Raw genomic sequence first — 21,935 nt, forward strand, 5'->3', positions numbered from 1 at the left:
TTGTGAGGAAAGAGACAATGGGGAGGTTTCCCACTTTGACCTTGCAGAGAAACATTTGAGGTCAATTTATTCAGGACCTTTTCTGTGGGGTTTCAGACATGTGGTTTATATATACAGTTATGAAAATATATATATATATATATATATATATATATATATATATATATATATATATATCCTTAAAATTCTTATAACATTATAAAGGCTTCAGTGATTTTTTTTAAAAAAGCAGTACAGCCATTTCTTATTTTGCTTCAAGATAACCCACCAAGAGAAAGAAAAAAGACCAATAACTGCTGTATAATGCATCCTTTGTTATTAAACATCTTGCTTGGCTGGTATTGACATGCAATTCTTTAAGGAATAAAAATAATTGACTACAAATTGTCCAATGTCAAACACATTACTTGCTTTGCCATGAAATGGTGTGATCTTTTCACAAAGTTGCAGCAAAGCTTTCGGAGGCATCTGAAAAACTTGGAGGGATATCCTTGGATACTTGACAAATCTCTGCATTCCCTGGTGACTTCTTTCTCTCCAAGGCTATTTAATCACTGACAATGTGAATGCACATAAATATTGCTACCGGAGAGTGGTAGTCACTAATCTTCTGCAAGTGTGAATGTCTTTTTATCTCTGCCAATAAGCAGGAAGTGTTAAAGGCTGACAATGTTAGGCCATTTGCTATAGGCTCTTACCAAAGAAACCTACATTAGATAACAAATTATAAGATGTGAAGCCTTTACCTTGGGAATTGCTGATAAGGTTTGACTTGTGCCATGCTGAAGTACTACTCTAATGCATTTGCATGACCTTTCCATTTCCTTCTTGGCTCACAAAGAACACTCTAGAGGCCCCTTTCTCATATAAACAAGCACACAACAAAGATAATCTATCTTGCATACTAATAGGGTGGAGTAAGCAAAGAGCTTCTCTCTCTTATTTTTAATAAGGGTAATTAAATTCTATCCATTCCTCTTATGCACAGAATCTCTCCGAATACACGCTCGTCATTAAATTTTCATGAGAAACATCACAATGTAACAGATTCAAATAGTCAGAGCTGTTATACTTTGACAGTTGTGGCTTATTTCCAATCTGGCTGTCAGGTATTTGGCAATAAAACCCAGTATTCAACATAAAATGGACTGGGGAAAATAATGGAATTTGTAATTGGAATGCTTATCTCAGTGGGTGTAGTTTATAAGACGTTAATTGCTTTCTGTTCTACTTTAAATTTATTAGTTATTTCTACAAAACCTGTCTTTCCAGTTTGATGGCACCATGTTTGACAGATCATCAAACAAGATGAACAATCACATCAATCAGCAATTATACTACAGCCACATATACTTTTTGGGGGGTGCGGTGAGGGGAATAGCTAGTAATCAATACATTTTAAACTTTAAATATCAACATGAAGTGAAGAGGAAAAACATTTTGTCTTCTTCACTAGTTTGTACATTACTGTCATCATTAGGATTTTAACTACAATGTCCACCACTTTTCATTTTAATGTTGTCATGCTGAATTAGCTAGTAATTCATCAACAATTTAAATCAGACCTGACCTTCCCAGAGCCATATGACAGTGTCATTTTTACAGGCCATTAAAGGGCAGATTACTGTGCTCAGGGAGCAATATGAGTAATGTACGTATTTGTTTATGGTGGCAGCTACAAGAAATTTGGAAACATGACATATTCTTAGCATTTGCAAGGTGTCTTGCTAGTAAATATGTTCTGCTACTAAATTTCTAATTCAGTTCCAGGGATGTATCCCTAGCAGTCCATCAAGCTGAAGAGTTCCGAGGATGAATTTTGAACCAGATTAAGAATCTTTAAGGGAAAACACCACAACACTGTCTTGCATGGGGTCAGCTGTGTTTATATTATGTTTTCAGAAGGTGTGCTCCACAATTTTTTAACAGACTTATCACTTATCCAAACACAAGAAATTAGTACCCAAACCTTGCTATACACATCATAGATTCAGATATCCAAACAACTGGACCTGTGTGTAGTACTGTAAACAGATAAGAAGCCTTAAACAAATCAGTTTTTTGTGTTTGGCTGGTCTACCACAACTGTTTCACCAGAAACCATGATGAAGGGAGGAAGGGGAAGAGATCAGACAAAGCATGTTCTCCTTCATGGAGAGCACGTGTTGCGGTGGGGGCCGCCAGGACACTCCAAAGTTGGGGGTGGGCTAATTTTTCGTTGGCCACTGATGCGATTGGGGCTTCCCTTGTTGTTGGGAAGAAGTTAATGTTGCCATTTGTTGATTGACAGCCAGAAATGCTGAAACTCCTTGCACGAGGTTAGGGCTTCCTCTTTTCGACCGTGCATTGGATTGCCCGTCCCCCCCCTCCCTAGAATTAGGGTTGTTCGCTTTGACCTTGCTATGCCTGTCATGGGGTCGTCTGCTCTTGGGGCAGGGGCCTGGTAGGAATTTTGTCCATCTGACTGATTGGCTGGGGCATTTGGTTTTTTCCTATTGCGTAGCAAATCGTCACAACTTGTAAGGTTGTGGTTAGGCATTGGTTTATGGTTTGGTTGGTTGAGGGGAAGTGGTTGAGTGCCTGCCCTTGGTAGGTTGAGTGCCTGCCCCTCTAATGCTGCTGCTGCAAGGGATTCCGTTAAAGGAATTGGGGGCTAACTGTTGCTTGTCCACTCTGTCAAGGGGGCTCGGGCCATAGCAATGAGCTCCTGGTTGCATTTGGGGTGAGGGCAGGTTCCCTGCTCCGCATTACCCCCAAGTGTATTCCCCTATTCTGACTTTCGCATCGTGCGGAATGTCAGTCTGTCCCCCATGGTGGGGGCAGATAGTCGCAACCAATGCCTAAGCAACCACTCACAAATTTGTATTTCAATAAAGTTGTGGCCAAAATTATGCCAAAAATCTTAAACAAAAAATTCTGTGTGATGTGTGAGTTATTGGGGTGGCCCTGGGGACCCCGACACGCAAATAAGAGAGCATTTCTTCCTTCCTTGTTTGCCTTTTGCAAGGTTTCAGAGGGTTTCCCTGGGGTTTCCCAGGTTGCCTGTTCACTTTGGGGTCAACATTCCATGGTTGGGAATGCATTAGAAATTTCCCCATAGGAAACCAATCATCAACTCTTTAAGCCATGGGTAGGCAAAGTAAGGCCTGGAGGTCGGATCCGGCCCAATTGCCTTCTAAATCCGGCCTGTGGATAGCAAGACCTGCATGCACTGACAATGCTATGCAGAAATCATTTACTTGGTGCATTTGTAACTTACAGAACCTTATCTGCCTTCACAATCTAATTTACAGCTTTAGTCAATAAATGCACGGACTAGATTCTCCCAATCTACAGAAAAACAAATATTGAACAAGGCAGTGATTCAGTTCCCACCAATTCTTTATAAAGGTTGAAACTCACTGCAAATTTTGAATGCTCAGATTATCCAGAAGGTAAATGTTCTTCAGGTATGTGACCATGTATTTGAGCTTTGTGAACTCTGCTACTTCCCAGTTTTCTTCCTTCAGTTTGGGCAGAAAAATTGGAAGATGCAGCTTTTTTAAAAAAAGTGTTGACATGCAAAAGGCTCACTAACACCTCTGCTTTTCACACTTCCAGGTACCCAAAGGGAAACTCACCCAGCAGTTATGCAATCGGTCTCCATACCCTGTAAGTACATTACCCATTGTTGCTGAGATTGTGCTCCCTCTGAAGAAAGAGATATTGGAGGTACTGTACTCCTGGATACATTTTTGACTCTAGAGGCCCAAACATCCAGAGGTTAGGAGCATATTCTACCAGCTTTATCTGGTTCGCCAGCTGCTTTGATTACTGGACATTAGCAACCACGAGACTGGATTACTGCAATGTGTTCTGTGAGGGGAAGGATCATTTGATATCCACACGAATCCAAGCTTTCACTGTTATTGGCCCAGTCTTGAAGACTGCTCTTCCAATAGAAAATCAGCAGGCATCTCCAGCACTGATTTTTAAATTTTGCTGAAATCTTTTCTATGGTGCCAGTCTTATGCGCACAATTAAAGAAGCAATTCTGTTACAATTACCCAGTTATCTTTGCTATTGCTTTTTATGTAGGATACATAGATAGAAAGATAGATATCATACAATGCTTTTGTGTTTTTTTATGAAATTGTAGTATTTAAGTATTTTTGTGAATCAAAGAAATTACATATCATTCCAACCACTTTACTAAAATGCACAGCGAAAACACGAGGAGACAATGAAGATACCCATATATACTACTAAAAGAAATTGCCATCCATCTATCACACACTATTGTTATACTCTAGACAGCAATCTGGCTCTGCAATCTCCCACTTGAGGCTCTCACCAAAGGGAAAAAAATCAAACTGTGCCCCATCTCACTGGTACCTCCTTCCCTCTCAACCAGTAGTGGCCTCAGATGTTCTAATACACATAACCCACATTCCACAAAGAAATAATGATGCAACCACTGCCGCAATCGCAAACGTAGAACGCAAAAGGACAACCACCTCTTTGGGTAACTTTAGGGTAGCACATCTCAATACTGACGGCTTTGTGGGCTCTCTGTCCAAATGTCTCTCAGAGGTTATGGAACTATTGGTGGCTGGAAATTTGATTAAAAGAGGCATGCCAGGGGCTGTGTCTCTTCCAAGGCCAATCACCCACTACTACAAGTCATCTGTAAGGGGTTGGTTCCCCCATATAATTTTTGAAGAGGGGCGAAGTGAAATTAGGCTGAAATGAAGAAGAAAAAGAAGAAGAAGGGGAGGAAGAGGAGGAGTTTGGATTTGATATCCCGCCTTTCACTCCCCTTAAGGAGTCTCAAAGCGGCTCACAATCTCCTTTCCCTTCCTCCCCCACAACAAACACTCTGTGAGGTGAGTGAAGCTGAGATATTTCAGAGAAGTAGGACTAGCCAAAGGTCACCCAGGAGCGGCATGTGGAGGAGCGGGGAAGCGAACCCGGTTCACCAGATTACGAGTCTACTGTTCTTAACCACTACACCACACTGGCTCTCAAGGAAGCCCTCTTTAAGCCTTCTTCAACCTGACTCTCAGTCCTAGCCAGAAGTGACAGGGCCATTTTACTAACAGAGAAACTAATTTGGTAAAGAGCCTTTATAATTCCTTCTTCTAAACAGTCACAACCAGAATTCGACCACCACAGCTGATCAGCGATCAAGAGAGAGAGGAAGGCTATCTGGCAGCGTTATCTTGCAGATAGCCAAGGTGTTCTCCCACATGATTTGATCCACACTTGGTAATTCTGTGGTCAATTCTGCAGTTCCCTACAAATGGAAGATAGTCTCAATATCTGTGCATACAGTAGTATCAAATACTTTGAGTGTAATACTTTTAATCATTTCCCTCCAAGGAGTTCAATACAGAGGACTCTGCACCCACAGAATCATAGAATTATAGGTCATCTAGTCAAATTCCCTGAAATGCAGGAATCACAGCTAAAACATCCATGACAGATGGGCACCCAACATCTGCTTAGAAACCTCCAAGGAAGGAGAGTTCACCACTTTCTGAGGGAGTCCGTTCCACTTTTGAACAGCTCTACTGTCAGAAAGTTCTTCCTAATGTTTAGTAAGAATCTCCTTTCTTGTATCTTGAATCCATTGCTCCAGGTCCTACCCTCTGGAGCAGCAGAAAATGATCTTGGCTCCATCTTCTGTGTTACAGCCCTTGGACAATGACTATACAGATCCTCTCAGTCTCCTATCAACCCTGTTAGGCTGAGAACCTCACTGCTAGGTGAGAATTTGAGGCTGGGTGTCCCACAAGTCCTAGTCCAAGTTTCTAACCACTTACAGAACTCTGGGTGTCACTACATTAAATGCATGGATGTCTTTTTGTTGATATGGAAGAATGGGTAGAAAAAGCAAGATAAAAAAAAAGTAATTAGGAGTACATCAAATGAAAGTTAAAATGTGTTTGACGCAGCTTCTCTAATTTGAATGATACTAGTACCTCTAGTTTGCATGTTATTCCCCATTCTACTTCTGCTCACATTCATGGAAACGGTTTCTGCATAAAGTGCTGTAGCCAGCAATTAAGAGCCTTTGTTTGCATTAGCTTTTGTTTGCACCAGTGTCCTTCTGCAAGTTTTGAATTAAAGTAACAAATGATTAAGGCACCCATTTTCAATAAAATGCAAACAGATTACAGAGGACAAAGCGTGTTCTAGTCCAGATGGGGAAAGCAACAATTTTGCTTCTTCTAGCAATTGATATTAGGATAATTATTTTTCTGCTCTGATGTCTCACACACAAAGCAATACCGGAAAGAAATATTGGGCTGAAGGAGGATTTTAAGGTTGAATATGGATACAGGGCCATCTTAACCATAGGGGCTAGGAGTACGGGGCACCTGGACACTGGGCTCTCAGGGGCGCCAGGCCAAGAGTCTGGGGCCCAAGAGTTGGGTCCAGAGAAGAGCCCACCCGTTGGTTAAAGCGCCACGGTGGGCTCTTCTGCAGCGCAAGTTCGGGGGTGACCAAGCCAGCGAGAAACTAAGGTGGCTGGTTGGTTCCTCCCTACTGCGCACCTGAGACTGTGCAACCAGGGGTGGGGGGTGCGCTGGGCAGATCTTTGCACCCCGGCGCCACATATGCTTAAGATAGCCCTGTATGGATATTGGCTGTCAGATTTCTCCAATGAAACCTGAATATCTGTCCTTCACAATCAGGGCACTAAACTTGAGGGCACTAAAATGTGCTACCCAGGGCTATTTTTTTCCAGAAGAAAGAGGTGCCAGAACTTAGCATGAACACCTCCCCCATTCCCTTAATGGCAATGGTGCCCACCTGAGAGGTTAGAAAAATGGGTTCTCACGAGTTCTAGCTGAAAAAAGGCCCTGTTACCCAAATGCAAGATACCTGTGCAGTTCGTGTAAATCAGCCATGAACTCCAACAGACAGACTTTTTGCTAAGAATGTACAAATCTGCATGATCAAAAGAAATGCATTAAGTAATAGGAATTATGTGTTCGCTGTCCAAAAGCCCTTGATAGTTACTATGTAACTAGAACACTGAACTTCCAGAAATCAGCAGTATTAAGGAACCCCCCCCCCCATTTCCCTGAAAAATAATAACTTTAAAAGTTACACCTGATAACCCTAATAAAGCATATACATTCCAAATTTATGGCAAGAATTCTTTCTAACAGACAAAAATTACCCAGAAACTATACACAACAGCAAGGGTGCAAAACAGAGACGAGGTGTAAGAGGCAAGGAAAGGAAATATAGATGTAAACAGACGTTAGACAGGTTGTTATTATTCATAATCCGCTGTGTGAAGTGTTTATTTCATATGTAATTTTATTATTTTTAAATTGTTCTGCACCATTTTGATACATTTTATGAAAGGCAGTCCTGAAATCTTTTAATAGACGAATAATACCTTTAAAATCGTCGATGCTACTCAGGTTCACATTGTAGTAAAATGCCCTGCAGTGTATGCGTTCTCTATTAGGGTTAAGTATTCCGCCTGCTAAACTTCAATGTAATAAAGGCTCATTTGAAATAATGGGAGGCTCACCGGTGTACATGGTTGAGAGTAGTATAAATTATTCATGACAGATTTCATGGTCAAATTGTAATCATATTGGAAATTTCACAGTTTGTTATGGATTAACCGGAGAAAGCAAATGCATAATGTGGACATGGATGCCTTTCCCAGAGAATAGTGTGGCATTGTAAAAGAAAAAAGAAAAACCCACAAAGAGTTGAAGCATCTATTTTTAAGTGAAGTATGTTAGCTATTCAGAGCACTAAAAACTCCCCACCGCCGCTGCCACCAACATCACCATTTTTAATCTAGCAGCTGCTTCTCAACTGCTTCTGACAGGAACCAAAATAAACCTGACAAGATCACGTTTTAATATATTTTGCATTAAAAATGCATCAGAAACACACTGGCCGGATACCACCACATTGCCTGTCTTTCTGCATTGCCTTGAGGAAAGAGCAGGTTCAATTTTTGGTCATTCTTTCCATAACTCCAGTGGCACCATCTTGAGGTCTGTCAAAGCAGCAATTTCTGCCTCTGGAGAAAGGACCAGAGAGTACTGCATCCCACAGCAGTTCTCTAGCAGCCCATTAAAGAATGATTCTGGTTTTGTTTGTTTCCCCGCCCCCCTCTCTCTCCCTAAGAGAGTTGCTTCTTTCTTAGAAATAAGAATGCTGACTTGCTAGGCTTCTTTCAAAAAGCAGGTCTCAAGTGTCAAAAAATAAAGAGGACGGAATCCGAGAGTGATCGAAAACAAAACAAATCCCCTATGTGGAATGCATCCAGAGCATGGGTAGGCAAACTAAGGCCCAGAGGCCGGATCCGGCCCAATCGCCTTCTCAATCCGGCCTGCGGACAAACCAGGAATCAGCATGTTTTTACATGAGTAGAACGTGTCCTTTTATTTAAAATTCATCTCTGGGTTATTTGTGGGGCATATGAATTTGTTCAATTTTTTTCTTCAAAATATAGTCCAGCCCCCCTACAAGGTCTGAGGGACAGGGACGACAGAGGACGAGATGGTTGGACAGTGTTCTCGAAGCTACTAACTTGAGTTTGACCAAACTGCAGGAGGCAGTGGAAGACAGCAGTGCCTAGCTTGCTCTGGTCCATGGGGTCACAAAGAGTCGGACACGACTAAATGACTTGACAACAATAAAAGGGCCCTGCGGGACTTGACATCTTTCCGCAGGGCCTGAAAGACAGAGCTGCTCCGCCAAGCCTTTGGTCAGGGCACAGCCTGACTCCCTCCTTTGGCAATCTTCTCAGAACTCTAGCCCAATGGTTGCCATCAATTTGATTTGAAGTAATTTTTTAATGAAATGATTTTAGAATGTTGTATTATTTTATTGTTGTTAGCCGCCCTGAGCCCGGCTTCGGCTGGGGAAGGCGGGATATAAATAAAAAATTATTATTATTATTATTATTATTATTATTATTATTATTATTATTAACAACAACAACTGACCAATTATGTCAGTTCTGCCCCCCTAACCAAGTCCTGCCCCCCCCCACAAAAATCCTGGCTACACCATTGCATGGCAGGGTCATCAAATGCTATAAAGAGGGCAGACTATTCTTGACAACACGTTTAAAGCTTTTCATACATCCTCTTTAGCACACTTAAATTGCACGCTGATGCACAATAAAAGAAGTGAAACCAATCTGCCAAAACAACACATATCTATCTATCTATCATCTATCTATCTATATCTATATCATCTATATCTATATCTATCTATATCTATCTCTATCTAGCTATAGATATATAGATATATATAGATATATACGCACTACAGTAATGATATATAATTCATGCTTCTTTGTAGCTTATTAAACTCTGATCGCACCCAGTAATTTACTGTTAGGAATACGAAGGAAAACTTGACGTTTTTCAGCCGTTGTTGCTTTCAGTTTATACTTTATATGTTCTGTTCGCTTAGGAAAGCCGTCTGTCTGGACCGCTTACCATGATGAATTAGCACCCTTCCAGAGGAAGTATTTCAAACCTTTTGACTTCTCCTGGCAAACTCTTGGTATTACCTCAAGATCACCACAGGTACAAGACCATAAACACTGTTATTAGCTGGTGCCCCATCCTACCACTTTCTCATATTCCCACCACGCTGCCCTGGAGAAGCTCACTGGCAAGTTAACCTCAAACAGCAGGAGTAAGATTATTGTATTTACTTCTGATTGGGAAGAAAATAATAGCTCTTAGTTTCAACAGTCTTTATAACGGAGTGTGCAGCAGCAGGAAGCCGCTGATACAAGGAATTTTAAAAGCTACCTAGATGACCGGCTTAAATAAAATAAGAAAGAAAGGTGAAAAACGGAAGAGGGAGGAAATCTAGCGTTACAAGTTTGGAGAGGTGGGTAGGCTGGAATTCTGAGATCCTTCTAATTCCTGGATCCAGCACAGATTCAATTCCTGGCTAGCTTCCTGGTGAGGTAATAGCCTTCTAAGTTTGAACTATTAAGATAACAAAGGAAGTGGCTCTGTGCCAGACAGCAAGTGGGTGGGCCCTGGGTTCCAGTGTATATCTTGTTCATGTTGAGAAAGCTGATATATTAACACACAACCTAATTAGATGGGGCAATTGCAGTTAATTGTTTATCGGGATCTTGCTGGAAGGGTGGACGTGAAGGTGAACCCTCTGTCCCTTTTCAGGATTTTTCTTTTAAAAACTTTCCCCTCCCATTAGTAAACATGGGGAGAGAAATAAGTGGGACCAAACGATGCCAACTTCAAGTCTGGCATAGTTTACTTCCTGGTTTAGGTGTGTACCAGCAGATGGGGCAGGCGTTGGGTCTTTCAGATCCCAACATTCTTCATGTCCTCCTGCAACATGCCTTCAAATCACCCCATCATGTACTCTTTTCAACCTAACCATGTTCGGGAATCCAACATCAGCAAACCAAGTACAGTGGTACCTCGGGTTAAGAACTTAATTCGTTCCGGAGGTCCGTTCTTAACCTGAAAGTGTTCTTAACCTGAAGCACCACTTTAGCTAATGGGGCCTCCTGATGCCGCTGCACCGCCCGATTTCTGTTCTCATTCTGAAGAAGTTCTTAACCCGAGGTACTATTTCTGGGTTAGCAGAGTCTGTAACCTGAAGTGTCTGTAACCTGAAGCGTCTGTAACCCGAGGTACCACTGTATGGCAAATCAGGGCTGGATTTAGGTTTGATGAGGCCCTAAGGTACTGAAGGTAATGGGGCCCTTTATATGTCCAGCTGTCCTTTGTCGACAACAAATTGTCACTGTTTTTTGTGTTGAATATATGCTATACTGTATGGTAATTTATGGACCTAATAGGTGTCTAAAGCACATGCAGAATGTAGGCACCATATATATAGAAATGAGCAAACCAGTGATATTTTAGGGAGCAGGCTAGCAGGTGGGGCCCATCACTCACATCATAGGAGCCTACATAACACAAAACAGTGTTGCTGTATGTAGGTTTCATTTTATTTGTTTTTAATCTTATATTTTGAAAACGTATATCCAGCTTTTTTCCCCTTTAAATTTTTTTGGGGTGCCCAAGAGAGTGAGGCCCTAACCCATAGCTTGTTTAGCTTATACATGAATCTTGCACTGTGGCAAATGTTCCCATGGTGGTAAGAAAGGAAAATCTGAATTGGTTCTCCTTTTCAGAGGTCCCATTATCTGCACCATACATTTACAGCAGTTATCACAACACACTGAATGGTCATGGCTTTCCATAAAGAATATTGGGAACTGTAGCTTGTTAGGATTTCTAGGACTTGTTAGCAGCCCCCTGTTCTCCTCACAGAGCTGCAGACTAATAGCACTACTGAGCTGCACAACAGCATCAAAAGGAAAGCAAGGGGAACCCCCCTCAAAATATGCTAATTTACCCATGAACACTTCGTAAGAAGCCTTCCTATAACAATAAGTGCTATTATATGCTTTGAAAGAACTATATTTCCATAGTTTATTCTATTTTTCATTACTGTAAAGGCAGAAAATTTCAGTGACAATTTTGCCACTGCAGAAGTTGAAATGAATGCACGTGAAGGAAATAATCGTGTCCCTCTGAGCAGAGGGCATAGAACGTTGTATAGACTAGCTCTAGAAAGAACAAACAGAGACCACAAAAAGCCCCAAATATGTTACTTTGTATACACTAAAACAGCATTACAACTTATGATACAAAGTATTCCTTCAGTATTTATAGTATTAAGTGTTTTTAGAAGCATATGTTTTAATTGGTTATTCTTATTTTTATTATTTTAAAAGATGCAAGGTTGTGCTATTTTACAGTCACTCTCAGTTTATACTTTTCCATAGTAGTTTAGTAAGCTACTGTTATATTAAAACAATTTCTCCTTCAAGACTACAGAGACTATGGTTAATAAGTTATTAGGGTTTTATGGTTTGTTGTTTTGTTAAGCCAGTGATAATCACCTTCTAAGAACCAAAAACTAGGTTTTCAAGTTTAATTAGCTCTTTTAAACAGCCAGTGTCATAGTAAATGTCAATAAGAGCTTTATTTTCTTTCTACTAAAGCCATTAGCAAAATGAAACCATAAATGTGCTTGCCAGTTAAAGTGAGTTTATGAATTGTTTAAACGACAGGTGAAATTACCCATTTCACTTTCAGATTATCAAGGGATAATTGCAGTTATCATACAAATAATATAACATGCACGGCTTCCCAGTATATTATTTTTGGGGAGATTTGGAAATAGGCACATCGCTGTGCTTAAGAACACTCGAGAATTTATGGTACCTAGATGGCAAAACATCTTGATGCTGCAGGAATCCATCCACCTCAGCCAGGATGACTAATGGTTAGGGATGATGGGAGTACAACAAAACCAAAAGGCCCCAGAGGTTCCTCATCACTGCACTAGCCCCAGGTTTGTAATTAGAGCCTAGCCTTTTGCCTCCTTACATGCTGTTGATTAGTCGTTTAGTTGTGTCCGACTCTTCGTGACCCCATGGACCAGAGCACGCCAGGCACTCCTGTCTTCCACTGCCTGCCGCAGTTTGGTCAAACTCATGCTGGTAGCTTCAAGAACACTATCCAGCCATCTCGTCCTCTGTCGTCCCCTTCTCCTTGTGCCCTCCATCTTTCCCAACATCAGGGTCTTTTCCAGGGAGTCTTCTCTTCTCATGAGGTGGCCAAAGTATTGGAGCCTCAGCTTCAAGATCTGTCCTTCCAGTGAGCACTCAGGGCTGATTTCCTTCAGAATGGAGAGGTTTGATCTTCTTGCAGTCCATGGGACTCTCATGAGTCTCCTCCAGCACCAGAATTCAAAAGCATCAATTCTTCGGCGATCAGCCTTCTTTATGGTCTAGCTCTCATTTCCGTACATCACTACTGAGAAAACCATGGCTTTAACTATACGGAACTTTGTTGGCAAGGTGATGTCTCTGCTTTTTAAGATGCTATCTAGGTTTGTCCCTCCTTATATAGTTGGGTGCAAAAAAATACATTTCTTTGTTCCTCTCTAAGGAACTAAACCTTGCTTGGCTAGGGACTTGTCTTCAATTTTTGTTCAAATTCCCTTAAACTTATAAGCCCAGGACATATGGATGGGGCTAGTTTAAGCCACTGTGATTCATATGTCGGTAACCTCACAATCTGACTCCCGTAATGCACTCTAACTAGGGCTTCCTTTGTAATTGGTCTGGCGCAGAGTGCTGTGGTCAGCTTGCTGCGTGGTACACCTGGAAAAGCCTTTCTCAACCTTGGGTCCCCAGATGTTGTTGGACTACAACTCCTGCGATTCCTGATCACTTGTCCCTCTCACTAGGGATTGATGGGTGATGCAGTCCACCAACATCTGGGGACCCAAGGCTGAGAAAAGCTGAACTAGAAGCACACATGTGTGTGTTTCTGTGCTGGCGGAACATCATTTTCTACTGTTGTCTCTGTACTGTACTGATGATTGTATTTTAATATTTTGTTGGAATTTGTTGGGCGGGGTATAAATAATAATAATAATAATAATAATAATAATAATAATTACTGCCCTTCTTTCTGCTATACCCAGTGTTTTTTCTGGGGGTACGCAGGGGTACGCGTACCCCTAAACATTATGTGAATCTAACAGGAGAGTCACTAATTATTTTTTTTACATTTTTTAGTTTCTTCTCTAGCATGGTGAATCGGAAGTTCTGCTGAATAGCACGGTGATTTGTCAATTCCATTGCTACCCCTGATGGCTGCCTCATTTCCTGTCACAGGATTTCCTGAGTCTCAGATGGAAGTGAGCGTTTAATGTGTGAAGCAGTGAGGTAATGCATGTTCTTTGTACTTTTGTCCATTTACTGTATTTATTTTCCCCGCTTTGAACTATAAAATGCTGACTTTCCCCGAGTCAAAATGAGAGTATCCCTAAACATTTTTTTTAGCCCCATGGGTTTTTAATCTACATTGAAGAAAGTAGATTTCCAGGGGGGTTCTGGGTATTATTATTTTTCTGAAAAGGGGGCAGTAGGCCAGATAAGTTTGGGAATCTCTGGTCTAGTCCAGCCCCCTGCAATAAAGAAATCCTTTGCCCAATGTGGGGCTCAAACCCACATACCTGAGATTAAGAGTTTTGTGCTCTACCGACCAAGTTATCCTCAAGACTGAAGCCTTTTGAATTTTTCTTTTTTAATACCCTGATTTTCTTTTTTATTCACTTTCGTTTTCTATATTGCTGCTTTACTGATTTCAGCTTGTTTGTTCTTGTTTTAGAGATATATTGCTCGCTTCTTAGACTCAATGCTGCTTAAAGTTTTTCGAAATATTAAGCAGTTTATAAATGCTTTTAAATAAGATAAATAAATATTCAATCTAGCGCTTATCCTATTGTTTTTATCAGGGGTCAGCAAACTTTTTCAGCCAGAAGCCAGTCCACTGTCCCTCAGATCATGTGGGGAGCCGGACTATATTCTGAAAAATATATATGAATGAATTCATATGCCCCACAAATAACCCAGAGATGCATTTTAAATAAAATGACACATTCTACTCATGTAAAAACATGCTGATTCCTGGACCGTCTGAGGGCTGGATTTAGAAGGCGATTGGGCTGGATCCGGCCCCTGGGCCTTAGTTTGCCTACCCATGGTTTTTATCTTGCATTTGTTGCATCTTGCAGTTGTTTATCTTTTACCCAGCTTTACTTTATATTCCAATCTATCTTTTAGTGCACCATGGGCAATGCATTGCTGTAGTATCACTACAGTCAAAATAATAACAGCTGTAAGTAGCAGTTAGAGTTATTCAGGTTACTATCATTGATAAAACTGGCTGGCATGCAGCAGTTATATCTTACATTCCTTTTAGAAACTTAAATTGAGAATGTCATCACTGCACCAAGGCCCATTCCAGACTCAGATGCTTGTTCTGATGTACAGCAACAGTTGTGTATTGTTGTTATTTTTAAAATGAAACTGGCAACCAAAATAACTTCAGAAGGCCCAGTTGAACAAACACTTCTTTTTGACATTTAATGCAGTAGAAATGAGAATGTAAAAGGGCAGTCATGCACATCCTGGTCAACTTCACTTAAATCACCTTGCTTAATCTACTGTATGAATACTCAGAGCCCTGTCAACCACTTGACTTAAACAAATTATGCAAAAAGAAAAGAAAGAAAAAGAAAAGTTAAACCCACAGTTCCATTGATTCAGGGAAGGCAATTATAGATCAATTTCTATTTATTTTTTGCTCACTCTACAAAAAAGTGAAACTGAATTTCCTACTAATATGTTGGCCAAACTTGGGAAATACAACAATCTTATTTAGAGGGGGAAACTTGGGAGAAAATAAGAAAATATGGTTTTATTTTCTCTTTGTGAAGAAACGGAAGAAGACAAGCAATCTCTTTTCCATATACATGCAAAATAAATCAAGCCCTTCATATGATCAGAATGATCTACTCATTATAATAACAAGAGTTGCTTACTGTTAAGAACAAAATATATATGAAGAGAAAAAAAAGATGTTTCAGTATTAGAGTAAAGAGATCCAGTTTTCAAATGCCTGATAGTCAACTTATGTTGTTTACAAAGGAACCCACAGAGTTGCAGGAAACAGGGCAATCTAGTCACTGAATGTCTGGACCTACGCCACACAGGCAGCCTTGAGGATGGTTAACTTGGTCCCCTTACGCAGAACAGCTACTCTCCGTGCCATAAGGAGGAAGGACTATTTTAAACTTCTTTCTGGTGTCAATGGAGGCATCCCCCTTCCACACTAATGCACACTCCAGTCAAACATGACCACATTTATGCGGGTTGCCATGAAATAAATAAATACATTGATTGGCCTCCCTTCGCTTGGGGCTGCTGACCAGAAGTGACTGAGGGAAGGCGCCTGGGACGCCACACCCAGGGGTGGGGCACACCACGGGGCCACCTGATCTATGAATTCCTGCTCCATGTTTGCAGTCATGGGGTTTTTGTCTATCACATGACGGTGTATGTTTTGACTCCACAGAGTGGGATGTGACGGAGACAGGATGTTTGTGTTACCGTGTTCCGTGAAGTGGGACTTTTGTCCTTTGTATTTTTTCTCTTTGCTGCCTGATGCTAGTGAGAGAGGGAGCCATGTTGCAGTGCTCCGTGTGTATTTATATGTAAATACAGAAGATTAGCCAAAATGTTGAGTTGCTGGGGTTCTGTCACGCAAGCTGCAAAGACTCTGCGGATCCCTAAGTGTGCCAATGCCTGTTGGCATTGGTCGCTGTGCTGTTCGGGCTGAAGAAAGCTTTTGAAGCTCCCGAACGATTGACCAGGAGAGAGGGAACATGCCAGTCGGGCATGTGTCTCTGCCAGGTTCCTACTCGAGTGTAAGCTGAACTCCTGACATGCCTGCCTCCTCCCACTCAGCTGCCCTACAGCTGGGGGTGAAGGCAGCGGGCAGACCGTTTGGGCAGCGCAGAGCCTGTGCGCGTCCAAGCCACTGCGTCTCACCCAGGGGAGACATGTGGCTCGGGCGCACTGCAGGCCTTGCGGTGAGTGCCGCCTGGCATTTTGTCACACCCTTCAGTGGTGACACCCAGGGCGGCCCGCACCCACTGCACCCCCCTTCCTCCCCCCCTGACTCCAGGAACTGACAGAGCAACAGAAGTAGTTCCAGGAAGCATCCTTAATCAAGGGAAGGCTTGAGACAGGCTGGATAGCGGACCCGACTGATTTCCAGGCAGCAGCCCCAATGGTGCATGTGAGTCTCATTTTCTCTCGCTCCTCCCCATGTGCCTGTTAGGATTTTTATCCATCCGTGCTTCTCCAGCAGTAGCACTATGTTTTGTGTATATCGTGTGTCTGAGAGAGCATGAGACAGGAAGTCTCAGTACTGTTGGAAGTTAGTTTCACTTCTGTTTGTGATGGTTTTCTGTACTGGTGCTCAAAAAGCACAGACATGCAGAAGGATTCTCTGTATATATAGACTGTAAATAAAGTAGTTTTAGAACTACAATTGACTCTTTCTTCTGCTATGATATGCCAGAAGATGAGTGTGCTCCTCTCAGGAGGGAGGGGCCGCTTATTACTGGTCTCTCTGGCCTGAGGGAGATTTACAGCCAGGGAGGACCACCGGAGAGACACCCTTGGGAAGTTGGTGGCCTTCCCAGGTGTGTTTCCAATAGTGCCCTCCCTATTAAAGTGGAGGTGTCCCCCACTTTATGTGATTTCACTTATTTAGTGGAAAATCCAGGCCTGGAGATCCAAGTCTCCACAGAACATTTATTATTATTATTATTATTATTATTATTATTATTATTATTATTAGGCAGAGCAAGGGATCAGTTAGGAAGGAAGCAGAGATCTGTTTCTGTGGAAGGCAGCAAATGCACTTTATGGCTGGGTATTCACATCCTTAGAGACAGTATTTATCCTAAAGTTGAAGGATTGAACATATACTTCCTTGAAACTCCAAAACAGTGGACTTTTAAGAATCCTCCCTTTACAGCAGAAACAATTCAGTATACTGAAGTTAACTGATTAACACTGAGTTGAGTTGACGGGGGCGTCAAGCTAAGTATAGCATGTACACTCGATGTTAACCTTCCTGGAGTCTGATTTCAAACATTTCCGTGGATACACTACATTAATTTATATGGTTTCAATTTTTCTGACACTAGCCTCCAGCCTCGAGATCTCAGTGAAAGACCCTTTAATGTGAACTAGGGTTGTGGGATTTTTAAGACATTAAGCGATGGATTAACCCAACACAGTGGAGGAAGTTTTAAAACAAATGCGAAACGTTTTAAAAATGAGTTAGCCTTTAAAAAAATTATTTAATGACTAATCCCGTTCTGGATAGGGTTGCACTGTGAAGGCCAGGTTCACAGTCTGAGGATGTTGCTGGATCCATCTTTCAAACAGCAACAAGATGAACAAGGATAAAGTCACAGCTCTGGGGCCTAATGCACAATCAGTGATGTCATCTTCCTTATCTCTCTTCTTATTTATTGCTGTATCTTTGTAATCCACACAGCCACATAAATGATCTAATTACTGTGTCTACAAACGGCATGTCTCAGGTAAATGTACTGTACATCTCCCTGGACTTCAGGTGACTGACAGCCTAGAAATAGCCTTTTAAACAGTGCCAGATTCTCATCTCTGTGTTTGAAAGGTACAGCTAAACAGTTTTCAAGACAGTCTGGATGAAGCCTGAAATCGAAAAATCAACTGATTTGAGCTCTTGTGTCAACCTTTTGTCTAAGCAATAAGTACATTATCTTTGCACACTAATGGTTTGCCAATAACACGCAGCTGTCCATTTACTTTAGAGCATGCAATAGATAACTCAAAGTAATTTATTTACAAAAATAGAACTATTTTCGGTGTTGTGCTTTCTTATCGTATATTGAGCCATTAGTTTACATTGGTTTCAACAGTAAAAGGAATGAAAATATTCCATTATCACAAATGAAATTCAATAACAATAAAAAGATAGTAGCTTTGCCATCACTGAAAATAATTGGTTATCTTAGCAGCTGCATTAAACTAATCTGATGTTTCCATCAACAATATTATCAACATTTATTTATTTGCATTACATTAGGTTATAAAGATCCTAATCAAGAACCCATTGTGCCAGGTACAGCACATATTCTTAAGATGACTTTCTGCAAGAGAGACTCTCTCTTTCTGTAAGAATGAGAACTATGGAAATTAACCCAGGGAGCCAACAATACAAAACAATTCCCTAAATTGAACCAGCTTTTTTCACTGTGGCAAATACAAGAGAAAGGAAAATTAGCTCTTTTTTCTTTAGCTGTGAGTAATTTAGAATATTTCAAATATTTTGGAAAAGGACTTCCATAACACCAATCAAAATGTGCTTTGAGTGCATTTTCATGCCTCTCTGATACTTCCAATTGCTTATTTCCTACGCCTGCAGCTTGATTCCTGGCTTCATGCAATAAATGATGCTGGGAAAACAGAACTTACCATGAATTTCTGTTTGGAGATTAGGCCAGAGGACATTCTGCCTGACAGGGTGGTGCTTCCCTCTGATGAGCCTGCCTATCAAGTCCAGAAGAAGGCATCATCCTGTCAACACAATGCCCTCCGACTTAATCTGGCAAATAATCTTTCTGGTTTGGGCTGAATTTTCCAAAGTGTTATACCATTGTTGTTGTTGTTTTTGAAAAGGAAGAAAAAGAGTGATGTGTTCTCCACCAAAGGAAAACACTCAACCTCAAAAAATAAAATAAAACAAAAAAATACACAAATGAAACACAAGAACAGTTTTACAAAATTATTATGCTTTGTTGTAAGGGAAAGGGATGTGGTTTTCCTAATGTGCTTTCAAAAACACATATGGTTGTATGAGTACATCCATTTTACAGCTGTTTGGTAGAAGGGACCCACAGCTTCCTAAGAATAAATCTTAATAAAACTTAAGGTGTATCCGACCCACCAAAATCTAATAGGTGTCTAAGACATGGGTGCACCACATTTTTGGGGTACAGAATAAGACCTGAGTGCTGACCATTGTTAGGGGAACTCATAGAGCTAAAATTCTCAGAGTAGTTTAACAGTCAGCCCTCCTTCCCAGAGAACTGAAAAGTTTAGCTCTGAGTCCCCAAAATTCACAGAACTCTTGAACTATAGTTCCTAGGATTCTCTGGAGGGAGCCATGGTTGTTTAAAATGATATGATACTGCTTTAAATGTGGCCTAAAAGCCATTTTTCAGATACAACATTTTAATCTTTCTTGCTAGAATGCAGTACCATAAACGAACGTTCAGCCCAAACTTAATTGATTATGCTTCTGATACTGTACTTGTGACTATTGCCATAGGGAGACGTGGCCTGACAGTTGAATCCTACTGTGAGCTAGCATGCAAAAATATTCACATATTGGAGAGGTCTGCTGCCAGTGCATTTGAAAGAACACCTTCATTGATTGAAGATAAAAGCACAATTTGATGGCAACAATTTAAGCTTTAATTTACAAGTGCTTGGACAAGCCTTTATAAAAGATTTCACTTCCCCTACCATATACCCAGTGTAAACGTACCCCCAAAAAATGTACACACAAAATTATTGTCTGTAAAGAGCAATTAGCATTAATTTGGAGAACTTTTAATGATTTTTTAATTTCTTGCATGCTCTCTCTCTCTCTCTTGAATCGGACATAAAGAAATGGATATTGATTTGTTTTCTGCTATTCCTGTAGCAGCTGCTGGAAAATGGATTTGCTAATATAATAGCAGGGCTGTCCAAGCACATAAGTATTCTACTCATTGTTTTTACTTGAGTGTAGGGTTTGGGATTGTTGTTTTTTACATGACATTTGCCATTTCATGAGGCATCGGAATACAAGTGTGCACCCATTGTTACAACCGCTAATGAAGACTGTATTATTTCCCACATTTTGCTGCAACATTCATCAATTCTTTAATAAGACATCCTCTTCAAATAACATAACCTTTTAAAAAGCATGGTAACTTCATAGTTGGCTTAGAAAACCCTGGTGGTAAGAAACGTCAAAAGGATGGTTTGGGGGGGGAGGAGGAAGAGAATTGAGAATTTAGGGTGCAATTCAACCCCTATTCCCAATCTGCTCAGCTGGAGGTTTGGATGAGGTGCAGGTATCCCTATATTCCTGTGCCTACCACAGAATACAGCACTTTCCTGAGATTGCCTTGCCACAGAGCTCCCTGCCTAAACTGCAGGTGGGCAGATGTAATGCCTAACCCTGACCTGGTCCCAGACAACCCACAGATCAATAACCTTGAGGAACAGACATGCTGGGGTGGAGCAAGGTGGGTGCAGTCGGGGTGGTCCGCCCCGGGTGTCATCTCCAAGAGGGGGTGACATTTGGTGTGCTGCCCACCCACAACTCCCACCTACCCTGAGCCGTTGGAGGAAGCTGCATTGTTCCCCCCTTCCCCCTTCGTTTTGACATCCCCACGCTCCCAGTGTGGTGTAGTGGTTAAGAGTGGGGGACTCGTAATCTGGTGAACCGGGTTCGCTTCTTCCCAGGCTGCTGGAGGAGGCAGGCAGGGAGGGAGAGGAAGAGAAGGAGGCAGACAATCAAATAAGAGGAAGGTGGAGGGAAGGAGAGAAGCAGAAGCTCTCTCAACTCAGGACCCAGCCCTCCTACCCCCAAAAAAGCTCAACAACTTTGGTCAATCCTTCCCTAAAAAAAGCTCAACAGCTCCTGGCAATGACAATGGGTAGATCACAGCCAGTCTTTTTATACTTCGAGTAGATTTCAGTCTCTTGGGCAGGCATAGGCAAACTCGGCCCTTCAGATTTTTTGGGACTACAACTCCCATCATCCCTAGCTAACAGGACCAGTGGTCAGGGATGATGGGAGTTGTAGTCCCAAAACATCTGGAGGGCCGAGTTTGCCTATGCCTGCTCTTGGGAGTCCAACTAGATTTCAATGGAGGGGGGACAAGAAATTTTCCACACCGGGTACCACCTGACCTTGCTACATCACTGCAGACATAGTCCACTGGAGTCAGTGCTGAAGATACCTAACTATGGTTAACAGCTGACTATGGTTTAATTGAACCAGGGTGTACTGTCTTAGCAAGGAAGAAGATGAGGGCAGGGTCAAGAAAGGAACATGAGATCCTTTCACTCATTCATACCTGCTAAACAATGGTTTAAACGATGGTTTAACTGAACATCCAAACCAGGCCACAAAGTTTAAAGTGATCTCTACAATATGAACTCATCCAAACACCTTCCCCAGGTTTGGCAATAAAATTAACTAAAATAAAACTCCATTGCTGGAAGGGGGGGGGAAGGGTCAAGGCTCCAAAGCAAGTACTGTTATTGCTGAAACTGTTTCCTGGATAGCAAGAAAGACTCTCATGTTTAAATCAAAACTCTCTAGCAATTAGTTATTGATTGCCAAAAAATGAGTTCCCAAGAATTTAAATGACTTCTTATGACAGTTTGTTTCATACCACAGTGTGGACCTTTGAAAGAT

The 21,935-nt window shown here is 41.4% G+C and overlaps 1 protein-coding gene across 42 annotated transcripts in view; it reads right to left on the reverse strand.

Moving 5' to 3' along the window:
• The window catches only part of PTPRD (protein tyrosine phosphatase receptor type D), a 1,143,290-nt gene that overhangs the window by 172,058 nt on the left and 949,297 nt on the right, over nt 1-21,935 (reverse strand). The gene's annotated exons all lie outside the window — the stretch shown is intronic.

The sequence above is a fragment of the Podarcis filfolensis genome (genome assembly GCF_964270895.1).
Source record: "Podarcis filfolensis genome assembly, chromosome: 17".
In the NCBI taxonomy this organism is placed as follows: Eukaryota; Metazoa; Chordata; class Lepidosauria; order Squamata; family Lacertidae; genus Podarcis; species Podarcis filfolensis.